Source organism: Dasypus novemcinctus, chromosome 11 (assembly GCF_030445035.2).
Source record: "Dasypus novemcinctus isolate mDasNov1 chromosome 11, mDasNov1.1.hap2, whole genome shotgun sequence".
Lineage (NCBI taxonomy): Eukaryota > Metazoa > Chordata > Mammalia > Cingulata > Dasypodidae > Dasypus > Dasypus novemcinctus.
The window spans coordinates 97,195,675-97,220,171 of record NC_080683.1 but is presented as its reverse complement, the minus strand read 5'-3'; the positions used below and the strand labels follow the sequence as shown (position 1 = coordinate 97,220,171).

General features: G+C 37.2%; 1 long non-coding RNA gene across 5 annotated transcripts in view; it reads right to left on the bottom strand.

Annotated features, from left to right (window-relative positions):
- Nucleotides 1–22,539, bottom strand: part of LOC139440012 (uncharacterized) — a 37,358-nt gene extending 14,819 nt beyond the window's left edge. Inside the window, exons 1-4 of one of the 5 annotated variants that reach the window (XR_011650127.1) lie at nucleotides 22,186–22,539; nucleotides 13,635–13,771; nucleotides 9,908–10,026; nucleotides 2,162–2,304 (exon numbers count right to left, since the gene is read on the bottom strand). This is a non-coding gene — a long non-coding RNA (uncharacterized lncRNA). The remainder of the gene's footprint in view (nucleotides 1–2,161; nucleotides 2,305–9,907; nucleotides 10,027–13,634; nucleotides 13,772–22,185) is intronic. The other 4 variants (XR_011650125.1, XR_011650124.1, XR_011650123.1 and 1 more) reach the window with 4 other exon arrangements.
- Nucleotides 22,540–24,497: the final 1,958 nt, after the last annotated feature.

Below are 24,497 nucleotides of genomic sequence, written 5' to 3'. Positions count from 1 at the left end.
GTGTGTACTTATCTCGTTTCTTGTTTCTTAATAAATTTTTAACTCCCTTGCCTATCCTATGGTGTGCTCATAAATTCCTTTATGCAACATAACCAAGAATCTAGAAGCCCAGAACCCAGAGCTAATGTAATTGGCAAGCCAAGCTAGAGACAAAGAGTGAAGTAATGCTCACCAACTCCCAGTGAGGAATGGTGAGTCTAAACTTTTCATTAAAGTCTGTATATGCCCTCTTTTATTAGCAAAGCCCCCGACATTCTCACCCTGGGCCCAGAGGTTTCTCATAATTCATTACCTCTGGGGCCACTGAAGCTGTTTGCCTATAAGCAGCAAGAATAATCAGTCTCTGCTTTTTAATGTGTTTCTTAATGTCTGGTTTTAATTGTAAAACTCGGTCTCTGGCAGTGGCAGTAAAATGAACTTTCTCACAGCCAACCTCTCTAAGACTGCTGTCAAGAGTAGACCAAGGGAAACAGATGTGGCTCAACAAATAAAGCATCCGCCTACTGTAAAGGAGGTCCAAAGGTTCGATACCCAGGGCCTCCTGGCTCATGTGATGAGCTGGTCCATGTGCAGTGCTGCTGTGCACAGGGAGTGTCAGCTCATGCAGGGATGTCCCCGCATAAGGCTGCCCCCCACGCAAAGAGTGGCCCCTGTGCAAGGAGAGCTGATGCAAGATGACACAACAAAAAGAGAAAGATCTCTAGTGCCACCTGTTGAGAATACAAGCAGACACAAAAGAACATACTGTGAATGGACACAGAGAGCAGACATTGGGGGTGGGGGGAGAGTGTAAATAAATAAATAAATAAATAAATAAGAGTAGACCAAAGGACAGGTCCCTACCCAGTGCCCCTTCTAGGTAGAAAATTTGGCTTGGCAGAAACTCCAAATATTCCCCAAGACTTGTGGCTTGGGTGCTTCAGTTTGAAGGGCAAAAGTTCAGTCCGGCTAGAATCTGGAATGCTGGATCAACTGATGGAGTTTTACCATTTTTCACTAGAACAATGGGCACAGCCTCTAGCATTCCAGGAGACTCCCCACTGGGGTGTCTTCTCAGTAATTGGGACAACCGAACTACTGATGGTCTAAAAGGAAGAGGTTAATCTTTTCCTGCCATACCACGTGCCTGCAGTATGACCAACAGTGGCCTCTGTAGGGGGCCCTGAATTCCAGTTAAACTTGTGTAAGAGGGAAGGAAAGGACAAGCAGATGTGAGGACCAGAGACCACGTGGCCACTTGTCTCCTCAAAGGCCTGAGGAAGTGCACTATCAACCCAGTCAATTTTAATAAGCTCAAGGAAAGTACTCAGAGGCAGGATGAAAACCCAGCCTTGTTTCAAGGAAAGCTGGTAGAAGCAATAAAAAATAGCCTCTGGTAGATCCTGTGTATTAGTCTGCCAATGGAGTACTGATGCAAAGTACCAGGCATCTGTTGACTTTTAGAAAGGGTATTATTTGGGGTAAAAGCTTTCAGTTAGTAGGCCATAAAGAGTCCAAATTTAGGTTGCTTTCAACACTTGCTATGTGTTGAAGCAAGACGGTCACTGATCTCTGTCTGGTCTCTCCTTTACCTCAGGGCTTCCAGTCTGCTCTCTCCTGGTTAGGGCTTACCTCTCAGGGCTTCCTATATCAGCTGCAAACTACCAGGTGAAAGGTTCATCTCTCCCCGGGGCCTTAGCTGTTTGAGACTTCTCCTTTCTGTCACATGGCAAAGTTCTCTCCCTTCTCATGGTCTTCTTGAGTGAGTGTCCATTTTTATAGGCCCACCAAGGGGGTGGGGACTCAACCTGAGGCACGCCTCACTGATGTGGTCAAATCAGAGCCCTAATTTTTAAAAAATTTATTGACATATATCACTCATACATAAACATACATAAACAATAAGTGCATAATAATAGTTGTGAACTTACAAAACAAACATATATAACATTATACAGGACTCTTGTACCTCACCCTACCACCAACACCTTGCTTTGTTGTTACACGTTTTTAACTAATGATTAAAGAGCATTGTCAAAATATTACTACTAACCAAAATATATGTCCCCTAACCCACCCTGTTATTATCTTTATACCCTTTATATATGAACATACATAAACAATAAGTGTATAGCCACTGGAGTCCTATTATCTCTGAGGACTGGGGAGGAGGGAACCCTACCTTGAGCACTGAGCATTCTGAAAGCAGCAAGTCATGAAAGAAGCCAGTTTTCCCTGAGACTTCAATGACCTCTGTGAGTATATACTGCAATCAGTGTTGTTCATCCAAAGTCTATCAAAGTCGAAATGGGAAATAAGCCAACACTAAGATAAAGGAAAATGTTGTAGATTATATTTTAAAGCATTTGGAAGAGTTTGATTATAAGCCAGTAATTAAAAGAACGAAATTCTTATGCAAAACTGCATGATCACAGTACAGATTAATCAGAAATAGCCTTCAAAGAGATTGTTTAAATATATTATTTTCCAGTTAAACTTATTTTGTAAAGAGAATGAAAATTATAAGTAACATTAGTGAGTTGTATGTTTCTGTGTCTAACTCTCTATTTATATCTGCCTATTTGCCCAGCATATATTTTCATGCATTGGAATGGTAATATCAAATTAACAAATGAAAATTCTTTAAAGCACTCTATTCAAATTGTTAAAAATTAAATAAGCACTTATATAAGTAAATGTTTATATAACCAAACTAGAGAGGCTAAGCAGGATGGAAAGGTCATATAAAATTCTGAATATAGAAATTATTGGGAGAGGAATATTTTATCCTAAGCTCCATGACCTGCCTAGCCCCCCAGGGCCCTTATGGGTGAAGGGCTAGGTATGACAAGATAGGGAAATGTAGGTTTAGCTTTAAACCCTATCTTGTAGGCTGGGGAATTAAGAATCACAGTTTGTCTTGTAATTCCCCAATTTAAACCTTTTAATCGCCTTAAAACAAGAGTAACGAATAATCTAATTGTCAAATTTTTGAAAACTATGGAAAGATCTTTTCTAAATTATAATTAAAACAAATTAAGCAATTATATTATTCCAGAACCTGGCAGTGTGCTTTTTAAAAAAATTATTGAAGTATATCACCCAAACATAAACAAACATAAACAATAAGTGTATAGCAATAGTTGTGAACTTATAAAACAAACATACATAACATCATACAGGGCTGTCATACCTCACCCTACCACCAATACATTGCTTGCTGTGAAACATTTTTAACTAATGATTAAGGAGCATCCTCAAACTATTACTACTAACCAAAGTATCTCACATTTCTTGTATTTTTCCTCTAATCCCCCCTTTTATTATTATTATATAATTTAAATATGAACATACATAAATAATAAGTATATAGTAAAAGTTGTGAACTAACAAAGGAAACATGCATAACATCATACACGGGTCCCATACATCAATCCACCACCTTGCATTGTTGTGAGACATTTGTTACAAATTATGAAAGAATATTGTCAAAAGCTTACTACTAACTGTAGTCATTATCTTACTTTTGGTGTATTTTCCCCCAACTCACTGTATTATTATTTTTTAAATATATTTTTATGGCAGAAGTTGTAAATTTACAAAACAATCATGCACATGTGCAGAATTCCCATACAATAACCCTCTATCAACACACCACACTGTGGTAGAACATTTGTTACATATTATGAGATAGTTATCATCAAACTATTACCAGGGCCAGAGTATACATTTGGCACACTTTTTACATACTCCCCCATTATCAACACAGTACATCTTTGGCATAGATGCATGAATATTACATTATTACTATTAACTATACAGCCCATGCATCACTCCAGTTGTATCTTTCTCATCCTTCTTACATTTCCACCACCCTGCATTAGTAATGTATTAATACATTTGTTCTAGCTCACAAAGGGCACTCTTGCATCTATAACATTAACCACAAATCCCACCCAACTCTGGGTTTACTGTGTTAGGCCCTAGATTATCTTCTAGCTTTCTTTCAATTGGAATTTACATCCCTAGACCACCTTTTTCAGCCACATTCCCATTTATAAAACAGCCATTACTCACTATAATGTGTTACCATCAACTCTATACATTTTCACACTTTTATAGTAAAGTTAATTAAAAACTTCTACATACATTAAATATCAGTAGTCCATCTTAGTCCTCCTCTTATCTCTTTTAAGAATCCACCACCTACAACCAGGTCTTGAAGATATTTTCCTACATTTTCTTTTAAAAATTTTATGGTTCTTGCTTTTATATTTAGGTTTTTGATCCATTTTGACTTAATTTTTATATAAGATGTGAGATAGGGGTTCTTCTTCCTTCTTCTAGCTATGGATATACAATTCTCTTAGCACCATTTGTTGAATGGACTGCTCTGCCCAAGCTGGGTGGGTGGGTTTGATGGGCTGGTCAAAAATCACTTGACCATACATGTGAGGGTCTGTTCCTGAACCATCAGTTCAGTTCCATTGGTCTATATGTCTGTCTTCATGCACTACCATGCTGTTTTTACCACTGCATCTACATAACATGATTTAAAGTTCTGAGGTGAGGGTCCTACAACTTCGCTTTTCCTTTTTAAGATGTTTTTGGCTATTCAGGACACCTTATACTAAATTATAAATTTGATAATCATGTTTTCCATTTATTTTAAAAATGTTGGTAGAATTTTTATCAGGATTGCATTGCATCTGTATATCAATTTTGGTAGAATTGACATCGTAATGGTATTTAGTTTTCCCATCCATGAGCATGGAATGTTCTTCCAATAATTTAGGTCTTTTATTAATTTCTTTTAACAATGAGTTGTAGATTTTTAAATACAAGTGCTTTATATTGTTGGTTAATTTTTTTCCCAAAAGACTTGGGTTTTATATGCCATATTTTATTTTCACCACTCTTTTGACACTTTTAGGTACTTTTACTGATATAATCTTCATTTCTAGACTATCTTCCAAGACTCTCTTTCCTGGCTTTTCTTTTCAGACTTTAGCACACCTTTCAGTATTTATTGAAAAGCTGGTCTCCTGTTTCAAACTCTCTCTATTTCTGTTTATCTGTGAAAATTCTAAACTCATCCTCATTTTTGAAACATAAACTTGCCAGATATAAGATTCTTGGCTGGAAGTTTCTCTCTTACAGTATATCTTAAATATATCATACCACTATCTTCTTGCATCCATGGTTTCTGATGAGAAATCAGCACTTAATCTTATTGGGAATCCTTTATATGTTATACATTGCTTTTCTCTTGCTGCTTTCAGAGTTCTCTTTGTCTTTGGCATTTAACATTCTGATTAGTATGTGTCGTGGAGTTGGTCTATTCAGATTTATTCAGATGGGAGTATGTTGTGCTTCTTGGGCATGGATATCTATGTCCTTCAAGAGGGTTGGGAAATTTTCTACCATTATTTCTTCAAATATTCCTTCTTCCCCTTTTCCCTTCTCTTCATCTTCAAGGACACCCATGACATGTATGTTTGCACATCTCTTGCTGTCGTTTAGTGTCCTGAGAACTTGTTCAATTTTTTCCATTCCTTCATTCATCTGTTCTTTTGTATTGTTTGCTTTCAGAGACCATCTCTTCAAACTCACCAATCCTTTCTTCTGCCTCCTCAAATCTGCTATTATATGATTCCAATGTTTTTTATTTCATTTATTGAATCTTTCATTTCCATAAGATCTGCTATTTTTCTATGTATGCTTTCAAATTCTTCTTTGTGCTCATTCAATACCTTCTTAATATCCTTAGTCTCTCTAACAATCTCATTGAATTTATTAAGGAGATTTGTTTGAACATCTTTCATTAGTTGCCTGAACTCCTTTATGTCATCTAGCAGCTTATATTGTTCTTTTAAATGGGCCATATCTTCCTGTTTCTTGGTGCAGCTTGTATTTTTTTTGTTGGTGTCTTGGCATCTGGCTTACTAGATATTTTTATTCTGAGTGCAGTTTCTGTAATTTAGGGCTTTCTTGTCCTTTCTCTCTTAGTGGTTGTGTAGTAAGAGACATGGATTTAGTTGGTGCTGCAAGTATGGAGGCTCCAGCTGTCCTCATTGTCCCAGGGACTGATGAAGTTTCTCCCAACTCTCTCCTCAGGGGTAGAGACAGAACCACAGCTGTGTGTAATAATCCAAGTTGTGTAAGCCTAGACTGTAGTTGCCCAGAGAGACTGATGAAGCTTCATGCCCCTTACTTCCTTACCTGGGCAAGGATGGAGTTGCAGGTACGCACAGCAATCTATGCCATGCGTGTCCAAATTGACCGTAGTAGCCCCAGTAGATTTCTGACTATTCAGTCTGTGCCAGCCAAAAATACCTGCAGTTACCCAGAGAGGCTGGTGTAGGGCTCACCAGCTTCCTCCCTGCTAGAGGTGGAACTGAAGTCTAGGCTAGAGCTACAGGCTGATCTGGGTGAAAGAAGCTGGTCCTTACCATCACTGTGATATTTAATCAGCTCAGCTTCCCCTCATGCTGGGGGTAGTATCAAAATGGCAGCTCCTGGCCTCATTTCTACTTGGACAGTTTCAAACTTCAGCTGTTCTTAAGGCTATACTTTAGCCAACTGAATTTACTAACCAGCAGCTGAAGTCAGTGGCCAACTGTCTCTTCCTCCCTTGTTTTGGGGAATTGGAGCTTCCAATTTTAGCCATAGAATAGCTCCTGAGGTGGTCTGCAGCACCAGCGTAAGATGATCCCTGGTCTCTGCAGAGTGGCCCGTATTTTCCCCAAGAGACTGGCACTTATGCTAGACCTGCAATCAGATCTGGATGGAAAGAAGCTGGTCCCCACCAGCACTGTGATTTTCAGTCCACCCCACTTCCCTTTGTGCCAGAGGCAGAGATAAAATGGCAGCTACTGGCCTCTTTCTAACTTGGACATGTTCAAACTTCAGCTGTCTTTAGGATTATGCTTTAGCCCACTGAATTTACTAATCAGTAGTTGAAATTGGTGCCCAACCATCTCTTCCTCCCCCATTTTTGGGAAATGGCGTTTCCAATTGCAGGTACAGAATAACTTCCAAGGTGGCAGATGAGCCCTCGACTGTGGGATGTGTAATCACCGGACATTGTAAATCCTCACAGGGCCTACATGATGGAATAGAGGAGAGTATGGGCCATGATGTGAACCAATGTATATGAGGTGCAGAGGTGCCCAAAGATGTACTTACCAAATCCAATGGATGTGTCATGATGATGGGAACGAGTGTTGTTGGGGGGGGGGGAGAGGGGGGGTGGGGGGGTGGGGTTGAATGGGACCTCACATATATATTTTTAATGTAATATTATTACAAAGTCAATAAAAAATAAAAAAATTAAAAAAAAAAAAAAAAATCTTCTCTGCAGATGGACAGTCTCCTCCTTCCATTCTTTCAAGGATGTTGCAGCATGCTCTTTTGGTCTCCAGGAGCCCCCAAACAGGTGCTTTAGATAACTCTGGGTGATTACTAACTGCCCTGCAGCACAAGCTGACTTTAGAAGTGGAGTTCCTTATTCTACTGCCATCTTGTTGATTGTAGTCAGTGTGCTTTTAAAAGTATCCATAGTTTCACAGTTTTAGAATTTTACTAAAGAAAAGATGTTTTAACCTCCTGTGAAGGAAGGAAAAAGAACATAACTTGCATAAATTTTAATTATTTCAATTTTATTTAGCTTGGATATAATCTCCCTAGGTTATAGAATGCCAATTAAATAAATTATCATTATATCTATTAAATCCTTAAAATGATGAAAATTGTAGTTCGTGTTTAATGAAATTAAGAACTGTCCTAAAGTGAAATGACTAGTTTTCACAGAACAGAATGAGGAATGTAAGACAGTACTTAAAATGGATAAATTTCATTGGTTTCTAACTGTAATTTAATAAGCTATATAAAGGTAAATGAACTTACGGTTTAGTATAAGAAATTTTCAAATGCATTTTCTAAGCTGAAGTATTTAAATGGCTAATTCCAGGAAGCTATTATTAAATAGAAATGTAAATTGATATTGATAACAAAAAGTAGCTTCATAACAGAGGCATCTGTCAGAGGCTACCTCAATCTTCATATTAAAGTGGTGGTAGGGGGAGATAATCTTGATTCCATTGGGAATCTTAGGTTTAGGTAAAATAATAGAAAATGTAGTTTTTCCTGTGCTGCTAAAGTTATATACCTGTTAATTAACATTATCATGGTAGGAATAAAAGTAAAAAGTACAGTATTAAAATAGTTAAGTTCATTTAATAAGTTATAAACTGCATTGGAAGTATTTGGAAAGTATATAAAAATTAAAAGAGATAGACTTCAGTATTGTCAAATTCTCTTGTGCAATCAAAACAGGCCCCAATACCCTGCATGGTGCCTCTGCATTTGAGTTATTGGCTAGGTCAGTCACTATAATCCCTAAAATAATGAAAGTATCTACCACATCTCTGGATATGCTCCTGAAGTGGATGAGAATTCATTGCAGTTTCAGACTCCTGCAGCAATCAGCTATGGCTCAATATGACCAGATTTACAATAGACATTGCCTCCAGACTGTCTCTGTTTCACAGTACCAAAGGGTGCAATGCACCAGGCCAATGAAACACTGGAGCTTCCCTCCAAGGGCCAACAGTGCTGCAAGATGCTGGCTGTGTGAAGGACATACCAAGTGAAGCAATAATTATCAGAGTGATGTGAATAGAATGTAAGCACAATTGACATTATACCTGCTCCCATGAAAAGACAATATGTAGAGTATTGCATACCTGGAGCTTAGATCTATTAACTGCAGCTCAAAAAAGTAGCATGTGCATTGATTAGTATTAAGTACTGTACCTAGATACCTGATGTGATAATATCTCTTCTATTCTAGATCACATGCAGAGGGATATTGAACATGTCAAAAGTCTTGGTGAATGTATTTCATTTTCTAAGTAATTAATGAATGTGCTTATAATATAAAAGAATGACTCTCTTAAGTATCACCTTTATTTTGCTTGCCATATGACTGTCTTATTGTTGCTTACACTGTCTTTGTGAGTTTATGTCTAGGGCAGTGCCCCTCATACATCTCTTAGCTGTCCTAAGCATAACCACCACCATGGGAACTGGGATTGGCAATTTATACCAAACCCAGCAGGCCTACCACAATCTCTCCCTAGAGTTAACCAATAACATAAAAGAACTCAAGGAAGAATGCTGTTTCCTATCAACTTCAGGAGGATGCAGCCTCTGAAGGGACCTGGCCTTTCTCACTCTTGTGGTCCAGTATGTCATGGTGGCCCCTTTTTGGGCCTGCCTACCACCATCTTCTTTATCCTTTTAGTGGGACCATGTGTCTTCAACATAGTTTCTTTCTTACAGAACCAGCACCTTCCAGAACAAAGTTTTAGTCATATGAGGATTTCATCCAGTTCCAACTCCAGTGTTGGACCCATCTTCCCTGAACCTTGATAGAATAGCCAGAGAGTTTCACACTGTCAGGAAGCGACTACTCCCCCTAAACAGGAGAAGCAGCTACAGAAGAATGACCATTGCCCTTCAGCTCCCACTTAAGAATAAGTGTACACTCTCTGAGGGGAGAGTTGAGGCAGGTTAGTATAGGGAAAGAGGGAAGACAGCTGGGACCCACGAGAGTACATGGCCATGAGACCCTGCCTAGAAATCACCTGAGAGAAGGCTGCTAGTAATAACAAAACCAGAAAGACTCTGTTGAGACATGGCCATGGAGTCCCATTTGAAACTCTTTCCAGCGTCAAGGAGAAGCCCTGAACAACTCCAGACAGGCCTCCCCATTGGTCTTGGATAACTCCAAATAAAAGCCCTCATCATTAGTTCCCTGAGAGCTAACAGGTGGGGACCAAAGGCAACCATTCAGATCAGCAAATAGCGGGGGCCCTCCCCAACATTAGGAAAGAGAAGGAGGAAAAGTCTTAAAGAGGCTTACCCTGGGGCCCTGTGCACACACCTCACCCTGTTGCATGGCTTGCATCCATGCCTCGGGTGTGTACTTATCTCTTTTCTTGTTTCTTGTTTCTTAATAAACACTTTACTCCCTTGCATACCCTAAAAGAAATAAAATAAGATAAAATTTTAAAAAAAGAAGGAACAGAAGATGAAAATCTTAATCTATAACATTTTAAAATTGATTTTAGTGATGAGAAACAATAGCTCTTTCTTCATTTTCTATTCCTGTGCAGCTCCTTTCCCTACTCCTCAGCCTCTTCATGACTGTGAGTGCCCCTGAGTCTCCTACCCTCATCTTATTTCCCTAAAAGAGCTCCCCATTACTCAATCTGAATTCTTCCATTCTCCTTGCTCTAAACTTGGAGGTCCTCTATTTGTAAAGCTTTTCCAACTATTTACAGCTTTTAATCAGCATTTAGAGAGAAGCGGCTGCTTTCCTTCCTGTGTACAGTCACAGCTTGCAGTGAACTCAGGCCTATATGCTTACTTATCTGCTCCCGATGTGACAGGGCTTCAAAAGTGCCCTGGCAGTAGCATCTTTGATAGGCAGGACAATTATAAATCTATCCTCTCTCTCCGGCACATGGAGGGAGGAGACCACCCACCCCAAACAAGTGCCACCAGCCAGCTCTCCCTCTGGTTTGCTTCAGCCCCCACACAGCTGGTACAGCACTTAGAAGGAAAGCACAGCTGCCTCAGTTTGACTCACACCAATATGGCTTTTTCTACCCTCCCACTTTAATGTCTGTGATCCCCAACTGCTTGCATGTCTCCTCCCCTTTTATCTGTATTAGAGGAAGTACAAGGCCGTGGGCAGAGTCCCTTTGTCTTCCTGTTTTGATCAGACATGGAAATAAACACATCTGTTTGGCTAGGACACAATCATAGCCTTAAATAGGAGCACTGCCTAGAAGACATCACTATATTTTGCTAAAGAATTATTGCAATTAAGACTTCTCATGACAAAGCAATTTTCATACAGTTAATCAAACAACAACAAATAGAAGAGATGATTTCACAAACCCATTTGAGTCCTTTGGCATATATGGAAAACATGCTGTTATCCAGAGAACCACAGAAAGCAAGAATTTGTATATAACAGCCAAGTAAATCCATGTTCTAAAACAGGGCACCATGGAGAAAATCTGAGTCCTTTGAATAACTCTCTCTAAAACAGATACAATCCTTTTTAAAAAAATCTGCCTTAAAGAATCCATGTTGTTTGCATGAATCTCTCTCCTCCCAATCTGCTCTGTCATTGTTCATAAAATAGATGTTGATATGGATATACATTTGGTTATTTATTTAAAAATATCTCTTGAAAACCCTATCCCACACTTATGTAAGACAATTTGTCAGTTACCTGTTTAGGCATTTTCCAAGCATTTTGAAAAAGCTTTTAGCCTTACTTTTCTATCTTCATGTCCAGGGCCAAGGGCAGAGTCTTCTAGAATAATGAAGCCCTGTTCTCTGTCCTGTAATCAAGCCCATTTTTCAGCCAGTGTGGCACCTGAGTAAGGGCAGATCACTGGTCTGCAATCACTGTACTTTTTCATGCCAGGAATTACCCCTAAGCAGCTCTTGAGACAGATCAGTACAGAACACTGCCTCACACTCTTCCCAAGTGTTAATCACCTTTCTAAATGTCACAATCCCTGACATGTGATAGGAAAGCAAGATTCTGCCAGCCAAGTTCCCTACACCAGTTTACACCATCAGTCCACTTTGTGAGAGGCTGAGTCATGCCCCTTGTTTATGTGTTCGTGTATGTGACAACCTTCAGATGTAGTGCACATGCTGTTCCCTTTGTCTCTACAGCCCACCCCTGATCCATCTGGCAAATCCACACTCCTGAGGCCCAAGCTTCTCCAGGGTAAGGCTTTGCTGATACCAAATGGCAATGTTTATCTTCCCTTTTTGAATGCAACCAGCATATCCCTACTCACATCTTTACTTCTACTAAAACCTTGTAGTCTGATGATCTGTTTGCTTTTAGACCTATTCCTGGTATGTAATCTCAATATCAATCCTCAGGCAGGCCCTCCCTGAAGGCTTATGTTTGGCTTCCTTTGTGATTTGCTCCCATTCTGTCCTTTTCTGTGCCTTGGTGTACAATCCCATTTGCCAGCAATTGCATCATTTCTGTTTCCTGGAATCTTAAACGCAGTGACTATAGGGACCTTGAGAGCTTTCTTCACAATTACATCCCCAATTAGGGCATCTGTCTACCACCTGGGAGGTCCGTGGTTCAAACCCCAGGCCTCCTTGACCTGTGTGCAGCTGGCCCACACACAGTGCTGATGCATGCAAGGAGTGCCGTGCCACCCAGGGGTGCCTCCCCTCATAGGGGAGCCCCACGCGCAAGGAGTGCACCCCATAAGAAGAACCGCCCAGCGCGAAAGAAAGTGCAGCCTGCCCAAGAATGGCGCCACACACACAGAGAGCTGACACAACAAGATGACGCAACAAAAAGAAACACAGATTCCCGTGCTGCTGACAACAGAAGCGGACAAAAAAGAAGACGCAGCAAATAGACACAGAACCAGGGCGGGGGGAGGGGGAAGGGAAGACAAATAAATAAATAAATAAATCTTAAAAAAAAAAAAATTACATCCTCAATGCCTGGAATGAAGTTTTTTAATGCTGATTGGTTTTAAAATATCAGGTGAATGAATGAATGAACCATCAGATTCTTGTGAGCTAGAACTAAAACTTACTGAATTTTGCTAGCCCCAGCCTATCCAAGCCAGTGATCAGTATTTTTTGAATAAATAATTAATTCAGTCAATTATGTATAATTCACTTATACTCTAAATATATATTCTAAAGTATATGGCTTAATTTCCCCAAATTGTTAAGGATTATAGATTGGAAAAAGGAGTGTGAAACACTGGAACTGAAAATTTTTAATAGAATTTATTTTTAGCTTGTAGTATCTTGAAAATATTATACCATTCCTTAAAATATTTTTCTGATGTGTATCCTGTAGCTAAACAAAAGACAATACATAGTTATCCTTGCTTAGTATAGAGGGTGGAAAAATTAAATCACAGGTAATTTAAAGTAATTCAATCCTTCACTTTAGCTTTGTTTTCAATATTATTTTCTCCTTGTACTTGCAGATTAAAAAAATATCAATTAGTCACAGTCAACATTTATGTGCAAAGACCATAATAGGCAGTATGGAGAAATGCAAAAGAAACAGGAGGGAGACAGATGGCCCACGTTACATACATAATAAAACATCCTGCTTTGCTCTGCCGTATTTGAGTATAATGTATTCAACCTCTAATGTTTTGTATTCTTTTGCATAGGTGTGCTATGCTATATCTTCTCTGATTAGATTTGAAGTTCCACGGTAAGAGAAAATTTGACTTTTAGTTAACACCTTTCTGTCACTATTTATCCATTTTTGTTACCATGTCAATTTATACATTCATTCATCAAATATTTATTGTCTGCTACATATATTGTCAGTTACTTTGTTAGATCCAGGATATACAGTAGAGGACAAGAGGGATAAAGTCCCCTACCCCATGGAACTACATTGAAGGGGGATTGGAATAAAAAATAAACAAGTTAACAAGCAAACATGAAATGTCAGCTGGTAGAAAGTGCTATAAAATCATAAAGCAGTTGAAGGGGCTGAAAATGGAAAGGATGAAGGCTATTTAAGATAAACAGTCAAGGAACATTTAAGAAAATACCTGGATATACTGAGGGAGTCATTGGAAGATCTGGGTGGAAGAATGTTCTAGGCAGAGAGAACAAAAAGTCCAATGATTTTGAGGTGGTAATGAACCCTGTGAGTTGCAAGGACATCAGAAGGATGGTGTGGCTGGATCTGAGTGACAAGAAGCAGACTGGTATAAGATGGGGTTAGAAAGGGTCAGATAAGGTATAAGATCATAGGATATGGTAAGTCATTTTAAATTTTATATGCATATAATAAGTAACTTATAGAAGGTTTTGACTAAGAGAGTGACACTGTCTGACTTGTATTTTATAAAGATAACTCTGGCTGCTCCACGGCAGATGGGCTAGAGTGTTGCAAAAAGGGAAGCTGGGTGGCATACTAATGGACCAGGCAAGAGGTGGTAGTGCCACAGGTTGAGGTGGTAGCAGTACAGGAGGTGAGAACTGGTCAGATGAATTTCCATATACTTTGAAATGAGGGCCAGAAGTAGGACTTGCTAATAGACTGGGTATGGGTTGTGAAGAAATAGGAAAAACCCAGGATGACTTCTAGGTTCTTAGTCTGAGAAGGGGTGAATAGTGATGCAATTATCAGATGTGGAAGGCAGAGGAGAAGCCTAGAATAGGCTTCCAAGAGCAGAGGCTCCACAGATCTAATTTGGTAATTGAGAACAGAAGCAAGTACAAATTAATACCATTGTAAACTGTTTAGATGTGTGTACATAACCTCAAATTCCAAATCTGTAGCATATTAGAAAGTAGCAGGAGTAACCAGAATTAGGAGAAAACAACATTTCAAGATAAATTGCATATAATCAAAAATTATTACTGATAATGGTAGGACTTTAACTTCAAATTTCACAAATTATAAGAATTCTTTTATTAATTAAAATTGTCCTGAAATTATTTGCTGAAAGGTTATCAATGGTTTTTAATTCATTTATCTCTCATGTATCAGAAGATATTACTCTTTAGTATTAGAAAGAATTTCCTGCTTCTATATACTCATGTATTCAGTTAAGATAGAAAGAACAAGCTAAATCATGCTTATTAATTGCCATGGTGGTAATCAGCTGAGAACTTTCAACTTGACCTCTATGTAGCACTCAAAAGATATAGATAGGTTGCCATGATACCTTAATAATGTAAGTATCCATTCCATCAAACCATGCTTTTTCTGAAATTCATCTCAGAGTTTTGATAGTGAAGTACCAGTTCCTTAATTGGTAAGGTTTGATTAATATGTCTTTTCTTACATCCACATGGCCCATCTGCAGTAGGTTAAATTTGTTTCATTTTTCAAGTTACAATAGTTTAGGGATGTCTACTTCCCTCTCCATTTCTCTTATAAAGCATTGCACCTTAGCAACATGCACTCATCTACTTTTGCTGATATCTTAGTCACTTAAATTCAAGAATCTAGGCATTTAATAAAGCATTATTGCTTGGTGGTTTTGTAAAGATTCAAAGAGTAGACACTGGAACAAGAAGCATTATTCGATTTGTATATGTAATTCTGAGGAAGGGAAATATTAAGAGTTTTCTTTTTCTGTTTACTAAGATTTTTACATTTTTGTGATTATATACTTCAATAAACCCTAAAGATACATTCTAATTGATAAGAAGCACAATAATCTTGTGAAGATGTACTGCTGTTTCTTGTTTTGTAAAGGAAGGAAATTTTACTTGCCAGTCCAGGTACCAAATGCAACTTCACATGGGATCATGCAGCATCAATGTGTTTTTATCATAAATCAGATACTCTGGAACAAATGCAGAGCATTAACTTCCAAAGTTGCCATTTAATATACTGGACTGTTTGGGTGGTTTTGTTGTTGTTGTTGTTGTTGTTGTTCTTCTTCTTCTTCTTCTTCTTCTTCTTCAAACACACAGAGGACAGTTGAAAATTAAGCACTAAACTAAAAGCTAGGAGGCCATTTTTTTTACCCCTGGAATGGAAACTAAGTTAATGGTTAATTCAAGAAACTTTCTCTTTTGACAGGAGTAGGACTCCTAAGAAGATAGGCAAAGGCATATTCACTCTCCAGCCATTTAACAAGATCTGCCAGTTCTATGTCATAACTATTCTCACAGGTCTCCTATCTCAGGATTGTGCTGAGAGCTTGCTTCCATTTATTTCAAGTGGAGAATTAGCTTCTTTTCATATTAACTACTGGCTAGCCATTTCATATGAAACTTGTATAATCATTTTCATAGGCTATGGAAAGTTTTGTTTGGATCAGTAAGAATCCCTATCCCTTTTTTCATTCTTTTTCTATCAAACCAGCTGTAGCAGTTTGATAATTGTTTATAAATCCCAAAAATAGGTATTGGATTATGTTTGTAAACTGGTTTGTTCCTCAAAGCATATTAGATTACATTGGATTCAGAGGTTTACTTTCACTTGATTAAATAATGATTGAGGCTTTGACTGGGCCATGTCAGTAGAACATTGAGTCCCTGCACCCTTGCTGGGTGGGGACTCACAGGGAAACTGCACCTCAGAGAAATGAGGTTGGAATTTTGATCCTGGAGCTTGGCAAGTTTACACATAGAGAAGCAGATACTTGAGGATGGAGAGAAGGCTCAACTGGATACAGCAGAGGCCTGGGAAGAGAGATGAGCCATTTGCCTGATAGTCTACAGCTGGCCTTGTGGAGGAAGCAGAGAATCTGAGCTGGGAGAGAAACGAGCGGAGGAAGCCTGAACTGTTGCAGACGTTGGCAGTCATCTCGCTCCAACACATGGCAACAGACTTTGGTGAGGGAAGTAACTTATGCTTTATGGCCTAGTAACTGTGGCTTTCTACCCCAAATAAACACCCTTTATAAAAGCCAGCAGATTTCTGGTATTTTGCATCAGTACCCCTTTGGCTGGCTCATTCAACAGCATTCCTTTTCTGTAAGGATGGTCTCTCCCTTTGCAGATAGTTCTATTTAGTACAATCTTTTCAAGCTATTTCTAACCCAGCTTTATTCTAAAGTCCCCCCTGAGCCCCAGTGAAAACTTGGCATGTTTTTCCATAGCTGTCATGTGCCCTCATGCAAGATGTTCAAGTGAGGAGCCATTGTTCTTGACATCAAGCCGTGCACTCTGGCATGGGGCTGTGTGCCTCTTTCACAAAGTGGGATTATATGAGCAAACAAAAGCTCATGTTTTGCCCCACAAACTCTAGAAATATAGACTTCTATTCACTCTACTATGGCTAGCAATTCAACCAGTCTCAACTTTGCCGACATTTCTATGCTGAAGTCTAGTACTCCAAAAAGGTCAAGTGACACAGGTCCAATTCTAACCCATTCAGCTCTGACCCCATAGGGGACATGAGACTGCAACCTGATACAGAGCAGCAGGTCTCCAGGCAGGGGTGAGGTCAGTATCGCCTTCGGAATGCACCCCCATCTCTCTGAGTGGTGTTCTAAAGTTCCTCTCACTTAGTTTAAGTGTGGGGAGATACCTTTCTCCTCCTCCCAGGGAGCAGATAATGGGGGGAGCAGATTCATCCTTCTACAATTTCAACAACAAATATTCTTTGCTGGAACACATCCTCTATGTTCAGACTGGAAATGATTGGACAGTTAGGATTTCAGTACTTAGTTCATTATCAAGGATCCTCAGGGACACTTTCATGACTGGTCTTACTTTTGCTAACTAGTTTTATGCTTTCAGCATTTTATATTTTTATATTTTCTTCTTATTTAACATTTTTCTCTAAAGACCATGCACAATTGATTTTATCATCTCCAGTGGTCTGGAAACTATACATCTATTTTAATATTATTGATCATTACCTACGACTAAGAATGATTCCATATCCTTAAAGCCTATGCATAAATTATACTTAAATCTAAGAATAGTTAAGTAATTTTTAAATCCTACCCATTGAGATTAGATGGTAACTCCTTCAGAACAGAAAAGCTGCCTTTTTCATCTTGCCACTGACATTACTTATCGGGATCTGGCATGTTTTGTGCACCACAAAAAACATTGTTATAGTGTAAATGAGAACTGGTTATACATCTTCCAATTATACCCCCATCACTTCTTAGAATTTTATTCTTTGCTTAAGTGTTATATGTCATACAAGAGCAATTTTGATATTTTTATTTGATTATACAATTATATTTACAGCAATTTTTAGAAAAATATATATTTACAGAATAATATTATCATTAAGTCATTCAACAGATACGTAATACCTTTCACTAAATTAAAAATGCCCTTGATTTCTAAATGTACCATTATTTTATGTTCCCCTAGGATAGGAAATATGCTGCCAATTAAGCTATCATACACTATCATTTTTAAGATGCATCTTAACTGAAGGAATTAAAATATGAAAAAATATCAATAAACTGTAGTATATATATATATGTGGGTATATATATATATATATTCTGTATATATAGGAACCTTATGCTCCATAGTTTATGTTTTCTCCCTGGGTGTGGAACATTCATTCAATATGCTGAGGAAAGTAGAGTAATAACTTTTTAAGAAAAGGAAAAATTGAATGAGAAACAAAAAAAATGGTAACATTAACAGTAAATAAAGGAAATTTTTCCTTGGAAAGATCCATATAATAAGCAAAATACTAGTACATTTAATTAGACAGAGAGATGGTAAACCAAACATACAATAATGTGTATGAGAAAGAGTATCAGAAAATATGAGGTAATATTATGCATAAAATTAATTTGAAATAAATGTTTAAAATTAATTCAAGGAGGTAAAAATATGATTAGACATGAAAGCATGAAGTAAACTGAGAACATTGGCAAAGAAATATCCTCTCCACCACTCTCCCATCTGCAACCTGCCCCAAAGGTTCCAAGTGAAGTTTCAAAAACATGTGTTTTCAAAATTCTAGATACGCATCATTTCAGTAACACTGTCAGAGAGCTTAAAGAATACATAAAGTATATAGCCCAGCATCTTCTCTGGGACAGCGAGCTGCTCTTCTAATTCACAAGCCTATAACAAAGGACAATGAGTCTGGCAGTAACCAATCTGAGCCATTCTTTTCCATTTTCATTTATTCTTTAATTATAGAAGTTGTCGGTTTACAGAAAAAATAAAGCATAAAATAAAGAGTTCCCATATACCACACTATTATTAACACCTTGTATTAGTATGGTACATTTGTTATAGTTGATGAAAGAACATTGTATTATTAACTACAGTCCCTGGGGGCATTAAGGTACACTGTGTTGTACAATCCTATGTGGTGTTTGTGTGTGTGTGTTCATCATTTTTATTCTAGTAACAAATATGCAAGCCAAAATTTGCCCTTTTAACACAAAGCCCTTTATTGTTTGCACAGAAGAATTGAGAAATATAATCAGTTATTTTCTAATGACAGAAAAGTGAGCCTAAGGAGCTGATAGTGGCCATGGTTCCAAGCACGATATGTCTAGGTACTGAGGATTCATATATAAATATATGCCTGTGTCTATGCTTTATCTTTATCCTCTCTCTGCCTACATACCTACCTACCTTACTATAGTGAACCTAATGAGTCAAAATCCTCTGCTGTGGAAGGCAGTTTGGTTCCTGGGAAAGTTAAGTATAAAAGTGCCATATGACCCAGCACTCTCACTACTACGTACATATCCAAATGAACTGAAAGCAGGGACTCAAACAGATATTTGCACACTACTGTTCATAGCAGCATTATTCACAATTGCCAAAAGACTGAAGGAATCCAAGTGTCCATCAACTGATGAATGGATAAATAAAATGTGGTATATACATTCAGTGGAATATTATTCAGCCTTAAAGAGGAATGAAGTCCTGATGCATGCAACAATGTGGATGAGCCCTTAGGACATCATGTGGAGTGAAATAAGCCAGACACAAAAGGACAAATATTGTGTGGTCTCACTGATTTGAAACAATTGGAATAAGCAAACTGAGGGTGTCAGAATCTAGAATAAAAGTTACTAGGGGTTGAGTTGGGGATAGGGAATGTGAAGTTGAGGCTTAAAATGTACAGGGTTCCTATTTGGAATGATGGAAATTACTTGGTAATGGGTGGTGCTGATGTTAACACAACATTGGGAACACAATTAACAGTACTGAAATATATATCTGAGTATGATTAAAAGGGGAAATATCAGGTTGTATATATGGTAGCAGATTTTTTTAAAACAATCCATGGAACTATACTGCAAAAACTGTAAACCATAAGTTAAACCATGGACTTTAACTAATAGTACACTTATAAAAATGCACTACCACCAATTATAAAAATATTCCACACCAATACAAGTTGTCGTTGGTGGGGTGCTTTATGGGAATCCTATATTTTATGCATTATTGTTCTGTAAACCCACCACTTCTCTATTAAGAAAGAAATCTTAAGTAAAAGATTAACTAACCATTTCCAGCTGTATATTTAAAAATCAGTATCCCTTTCATTTATTCCAGGAATATATATAGGTTACAAATGGGAATTTATTAATAAAATGCATATTATAAATAGGTCTAATAAGAAAAAAAGAACAAATAATTCTTAATGCATTGAGAGAAAAACATTTGATAAAATTTAACATTCATTCCTAAAGAAAAACCTCTTTAAAACAGGAATAAAAAGATCTGTACTTGGTATGATAAAAGTCAATCAGAACACTTCCAGCAGCATCAAATGTAAATATTGCATGTATATCTATTAATGTCATAATACATACATATAAACATTTTTCCACAATTAATGCATACATTATTATTCTAAATCAAAGACCGAATGCAATTAAAAAAATAAAACATTAAAAAAACGAAAACAGGAAAAAATTTAAATATATTTATCTAATAAAATTTCAAAACTAAAGGAACTAAGAGGCTATTAGAAATAGGAAGTGAATTCAGTAAATTGGACAATGAAAAACCAAAAATTAAATACATTTTCAAAATTAGAAAATACAATGTGAAGATATTTTATATGCATTAAATGTAAAAGAAATATAGAAGGAATTAACTTCACAGAAGCTCAGATCACCTATTTGAAGAAAATTACAAGGCTATACTCAGAAGCCTAGGAGCAAAATTAGTATCTGGAAATATACAGATAACTAGATGCAAAAGCATATCTTTATAAAGACACTAATTCTTCCCCAAATTAAGCTATAGATTAATTTCAATTTCAATCACAATGCCAATATTATTTCAGTGAATTGATAAAAATTACTCCAAGCTTCTTTTGATGTCCAGGAAAATTATGAAAAAGAAGATTAATGAGGGAGGACTTGTCCTTCCAAATCCTAAAATGTACCCTAAATTTATCATAATTACAATAGTGTGGTATTGGCACCAAAATAGAGAATAACAAAAATGCATAAAATACAAAATTAATTATGTAAAATATAAGATAAAGATGTCCTTTAAGGCTGACACAGGCAAATGGATAATTTAGTAAATGAAATTGGGACAAATAGTGGATAATATGGAAGAAATTAGCTAGATTCCTTTGCTCTTACCCTAAAATACATTGTATATAATAAAAGATTAAAAATAAAAGTGAAACTATAAAAGTGCTATAAGCAAACATAAACAAATATTTATATAGCTGATATAATACATTATATAATCATTGTATTTATTCTACAGTAGAGACAGAGAAATATAAAAATAACATAAAACAATAATCATAAAAGAAAAAGAGCTTTGACCTCACATAAATTTAAAATATACATATCCCCCCAAGGGGGAAAAAAAAAACTGAAAACTGAAATAATAGAGAACTTGAGAGAAAATATTTGCAATATACTTCACTGAAAAAGAATTTTCATGTACAGAACTCATAAAAAACAAAATATTGATCATTTCAATAGAGAAATCGACAAAAAACACCAAAGAGAAATACAAAAATAAGGTCACTAAAAAAAAAGGAAATTTCAATTTTATAGGAACATATTAAAACAGTCATATTAATTTTACCCCTCCAATTACCTGTTATATTTCCAATAAGTTTTAGTGTTCAAAGTTATTTTTTAAATGTTTTAGTATTCAAAGTTATTTTTTATAAAAGTTTTAGCCTTAGCATGGGTTTAGAGCAAAGAGGTGCTCATACACTGATTGAACAGTAAAAATTTATATACTCTAGAGGAAAAGTTGGCAATATGTGTCAAAGTCATAGCCTCTGGCCCTCAACCTCCTAAGAAATTATGCTAAAAAAATGATTGAACAAGTTCTCAAAGATATATGTTCAGTGATCCTCACTGCACATTTTTCTACATAAGAAAAATTCAAAAATGAGTCCAGGTTAAATAAAATCATTATATACCCATGTGATAGAACAGCAGACATAATTTTAAATGATGGTGATACTCAAATGATTATGTGCATCTCTGGCGTGATCTTAATTTTGGACAAATATATATAAATATATGTTCAGATAACATGACTATACTATATAATTACAAAGTTGAGAGTTCAAAAACATAATGTGTTTTTCTAGAACTGATTTTATTTTCTGATTCTGGATCTCCAACCAGCCAGCTTTAAGGAACTAAATTAAAGTTCTTGCAGTATAATTCTGTCCCATTCAGTGATTTAATACTTAACTTGTGTTGTGTAAATCAGTTATGCCATCCTAGACATTTGTTCTCACCCCATCTTCAGACCTCAGTTTTGCCAGGCATCATGGGTTCCTCTCCCCCTGGTCCCAGCAAGAGGCAGTGTGCTTATATGCTGGTCTTGTCTGCAGTCGGGAGAGGCTGTGAAGAGGAGCAGCAGAATCCACTTTCTACTGCTGATGTCCTTGTAGTCTGTCCTCTCTCAGCTATGTCACAAGTGACTCTGGCAGGGTCCACGTTTGCCTTCTGGCAGCTGCCTTGAAGGGTGAAAGCTCAGAGAAGCAGCAGCTCCGCTCCTCTCTCTGCCGGCTGACCTGCACATCAGCTCCTAGGTAAATCATGAAGTTCATGGTTAGTGCATTAATACGAGCAATGCCTTGACGTGCCCCTCTTGGGCCAGGGGATACTCTAAGGACTAGGGTGGTTGGTGGTCCCTCCATATCTAAATGAACCAAATGACCATTTGTCTTGCTTTCCCAAGGCAGGTTGGGGTGGGAAGCATCTGCACAGCTGCCAATTTTAAACTGCAGCCAGAAGACAGCCCTTCTATCCTCTTTTTCTGGTCCCTGCCTATTCCCTTGGACCTTCTTGTATTCCTTCCTTCTTTCCCCTCTGGTACTCAGGACAAGGGATAACAAAGTGCTTTTTTCCCCACTCTCTTCATCATCTAAACTCGATTCCTCTCTCTCTACTCTCAAAGCGATTCAAAGCCCTTTAGGTATGAGAAGTGGAGTGGAAAAGGAGGGCTCAACTCTACCTCCACAGATATGCTTGGCCCTGGCAGTCCTCCCTGCCCCATGAGAAACCATGTCTCATGATCTGAATTGGGGTAGTCATGAGAGACAGAAGAGAGAAGTAAATGCTGTTTTTGATATTCCAAGTTATTTGACTCATCATTATTATTTCACAATTCATCCTTCTACTTATATATGCATATATATACACACACACATATATTTTATAGATGTAGATGTGGTTATACATATATAGACTGAGATATAGATATATAGATGTTGATAGAAATTAGCCTGGAAATGATACATATCTAAATATTAACAGAGGTTGGGGAATGTTTCACACTTGCCCCACATTAATCACATTCATAGTAAAATACTAAAAAAATATTTTTTAAATGTGCTTTTCTAAATGCACAGCTGTCCAGGTAATCTAATTTACTTTAGTAACAATTTATTTTCCAACAGTATTAAGTCCACTGAATCATGTAAACTCACCCCATTCATAAGTCTGGTTTAAGCTTGAACTTGAGAAACTTTGTCAGGGAGAAAAACAAATGACCTCAAAATTTGTTCAAAAAGTCTTTTATTTTGCAAAGTGGAAAAAATCCATACAGTAAAATCTTTCTTTACTTTACCTGATAATAAAGTCACTGAGCAATTAAGCAGGGTTAACAGCTATTTTCTTTCTAATTCCTGACATATACTATTATCAAAACCTCTTTGGCATCATTCTGATAAACAGCAGCATAAAAAATGCATTCCTTATTCAAAATAAAATTGACATTTGTTTTTTAGTAAATGTGGATCAATTCAGATTAGTACAAGGGCCGTCCTTCCTTTAAAACTGGTTGCGTTTGACCAGAGATGTTCACTGATTCTAATTCTTATTTTCTCTAAAAATAAGGAAATGAGGAATGAAAAAAATGAAGAAAAATGACTGACTCATCATACTAACCACAAATCCGAAGCCACAAATATTAAAGGCAGCTCTATTAAATGAATGGTAACACTGAGATAAGCTAATCACAACGCAAAATCTTGAGACCCCAGAGTACTGATTAAGCATGTAAAACTTTCCTGTGTTTCAAGATTCATCATATTTTCTAACCGAATAATTTTACTTCTTGCAGGAAATACATCTCAGAATAACCAATGATGTTAGAATTAGCTAAATCATTTGCAATTTCAAATCTTTAACTTTAAGTTTCCCAAGGGATATTACTTATAGGAAAAAAAGGCTAAGAAAGAAATAGCCCAGTAATCTGATTTTCAGAAACTTCCAACTGACAAGTGCTGCAGAAATTTCCAGTCAAAGGCAGTTGAAGATCAGGAACAGAGCATGGAAACAAGGAAATCACTCAGGACCAAGTGTTTCTACACACATTCCAAAACAGCTCTTGAAGAAATATAAAGCTCTCCTCCCTGCCTACCCACCCACTCTGTCCTTAGGATTGCCAGGCATAAGGAGAACTTAGTGTGACTTCTTTAAATGATTACCCCTTTACCTTTGTGAAGTGTTATCCACTTTGACCTAATTCCCCAGAAACTATGTTATAGTATGTGT